This window comes from Aotus nancymaae, unplaced genomic scaffold, assembly GCF_030222135.1.
Source record: "Aotus nancymaae isolate 86718 unplaced genomic scaffold, 86718_ANA_hifiasm-v0.15.2.pri h1tg000108l, whole genome shotgun sequence".
Taxonomy (NCBI): Eukaryota; Metazoa; Chordata; class Mammalia; order Primates; family Aotidae; genus Aotus; species Aotus nancymaae.
The window spans coordinates 24,654,315-24,657,180 of record NW_026988523.1 but is presented as its reverse complement, the minus strand read 5'-3'; positions in this window follow the sequence as shown (position 1 = coordinate 24,657,180).

Sequence of the window (2,866 nt, the reverse complement as noted above, 5' to 3'; positions counted from 1 at the left end):
TCTACAAATGCCCATGGGGAAAAGCAAATAAAGGTATTGCTTGAAAACCAGAGGAGACTCTAAGGGCATTTTATCCACGGACTTCAGTTCTTTGGCCTCATCATGAGATTGCATAGGCCATAATCCTTCCCTTCTAGGTCCTGATTAAACTCTAACAGAAGAGCATTTTTTCTCTAAGAAAGACTGGGTATTATCCAAATCAACTGCCGCAATTCATCTTTAAAATCATATTGTTTATAGACAGAACCCACCATACTTCCTCTGCTCATCTGAGTTACAGCATGAGTTTCATGTGCAATCTTGCTAGAAGTGTACAGTTACACAAAGCTAACAGCTAGCACTGTAAGAATCCCCAGTCAAAAGAGGCCACTCAAAGTGAGCGAATATGGTTTTCTAACAGTCGCAAACTTGTCTGGCATTTTTAGTCAGTCATCAACCATTTAAGTGCCTTAAGGATACTTACCAAGCATTGTTACTTGGTTCTGCGCTTCATGTGGCAAAGAAATAAGCTAACAGCTCTTGTTCATAGTTTTTTCACTAAAATAGCGTTCATCTCCAATCTCCTACTCTCATTGGATTTATTTGTCAGGCTTTACCCACTGCACTGAAACTAAAAGGAAAAAGCATCTTGCTGATTCACATACCTACTCAGAGGCTTCAGCATGCTGGCTGCCCAAGAGACCTTTAACAGTTCAGACCCCCTTTCAAACAGCAGTGAATCTCTTTAAATCTAGAGGATTATGTTTTTGAAAGATTGGAATGAGGAAAATCCTCTTTAAAAAAAAAAAATCCTCCTAAGACACCATAAATCCAAGAGCCAGTATTTTTGCCTGATTTACTAGAGTCAAGGCATTTATATTACTTACTCAAGATATATATTTACTTATTTTTATGAAATATATTCTCCTAGAGACCCAGATGTCAAGTACATTTTCTTCTTTAATTTTTTAAAACCTTTTGAAAATACACTAGTTGCAGACCAGGAACTGTCCCCCTAACACAACCATGCTTTTGCAGCCGTTCATCTACTCTGCACAGTGTGAGTAAAATGACATTGCAGGCAGCCAGATCACTTTTGTCACCAAGAAAAATGGTTACCTTTGTAACAGAATGTAAAATAAATCAGTATCCAGTTACTCCACCCAGAAAAGTCAAATTGGAACTCACACTCACCAAAAAGTCAACAATTGCTGACACAATCAGGAGGTTGAGAAAAATCAAGTAGTAATGAGAACAAGAGGGTTGCCTGCCAAGCACACCCACAAAAAGCAAACAAGTTTTGACACTCCTAGTGAATTCTCACTGCAAGAGGATACTTTTGTTGGACAACACCCAACAGATCATAGTGCCAAGATCAGGCTAAGATTGCTCCAGGAAGTGACCCGGACAACTCTGTGTGAGTTCTGGCTGCGCTGTTATCACTGGTCCAGATGCCTGGTGACGCTGGCCGGCGCGAAGGCCATAGGGTGTTTTAGGTCTGGATCTGAGGGAACGAAATACGGCTAAGAGCTCCAGTGGTGGAACAGAATTAGAAAAGCCATGACTAAACTATCTCTGTAAGATTATGAAACTGTCATCTCTAGATGGACTTCACTTTTTTCTTCAATGAAACACGTATTGTTATAACCAACAGGAAATCTAAATATAAGTGGAAAGTACACAGGGAGTCATTCTAACAGTGAGCAAACTTGAGAAGAAATGCTCTCTAAGACAAAGGATTTCTAAGTACCTACAAAGTGTATCATGAGTGGAATGCATTTGAGAAAAATGTCTACCTCACTTTTTAATGTATGGGAAATTCAACATGGATTTATTGAACAAAATCAGATTCTTATAAGACAAACTATTATTTAAAAAATACATTGCACTAAGTTCTTTTATCAAAACAAAGATCCTACATTACAGAAAGCAACACACACTTTATCTCTCTGTAATTTGCACCACCAAATATTAGGCTGTTTTGTTGTTAGTTATGCAATTATCCAAGCAGGTAGTTGTACAAAGTCCCCAAATCTTGTCTTCTTTGAAACAGGGTAATACTCAAATCTTTTCAGAGATGTTGCTCTCTGAACTATTCTATAGCCTCCAAAAGGACAATTATCTTGCCCATTTCTTTCTCTCTCTATATATATATTTTATTATATGTATATATACACACACATTTTCATTTTTTGTATTCACTTGGAATTGTATGTTTAGTCCTGACTTAATCTATCCCATAATGGTTGGTCACACTCAATCCTACCTCAAATGTAGCAGTGCCTCAAACTAGACCCACGACTACCAATTTGACTTCTCTGGATCGAAAAGCTGGATACTGATTCTTATTTTACTTTCTGTTAGAAAGGTAACCATTTTTCATATATATATATATACACACACACCACACACACACACACACACACACACACACATTATATATATATATATAAATTAGGACTTTGAATAGAAAGAAATATATAGATTGGCAAACACAAGGCTATTCATACCCTAAAACTATGTTAAATTTTACACAAAAAAATTTCAACTATTCACTTAGAGAAGTTTATGTATGGTAAGGGTTTAAATTTTAAAAATTCTAAAGATTTTTGATATTGTGTTCTTTACTTATTCATTTGCTTATTTTAGAGAAGTGGCCTCTCTAAAAGTGGCATAAACAGGATGCCTAGACAGCTCTTTACAGACTGCATTAATACAAATAAATTTTGTCTGTTTTTATTAGAACTCTGAGTTTCCCATTTACCTTATCACGGGTCTAGTTTGAGGCACTATGGTTGAGGCAGGATGGCGTGTGACCAACCACTATGGAATAGGTTACATTAGAAATAGATTACAATAGAAAATGTCAAATCTTTTTTTATTTTTA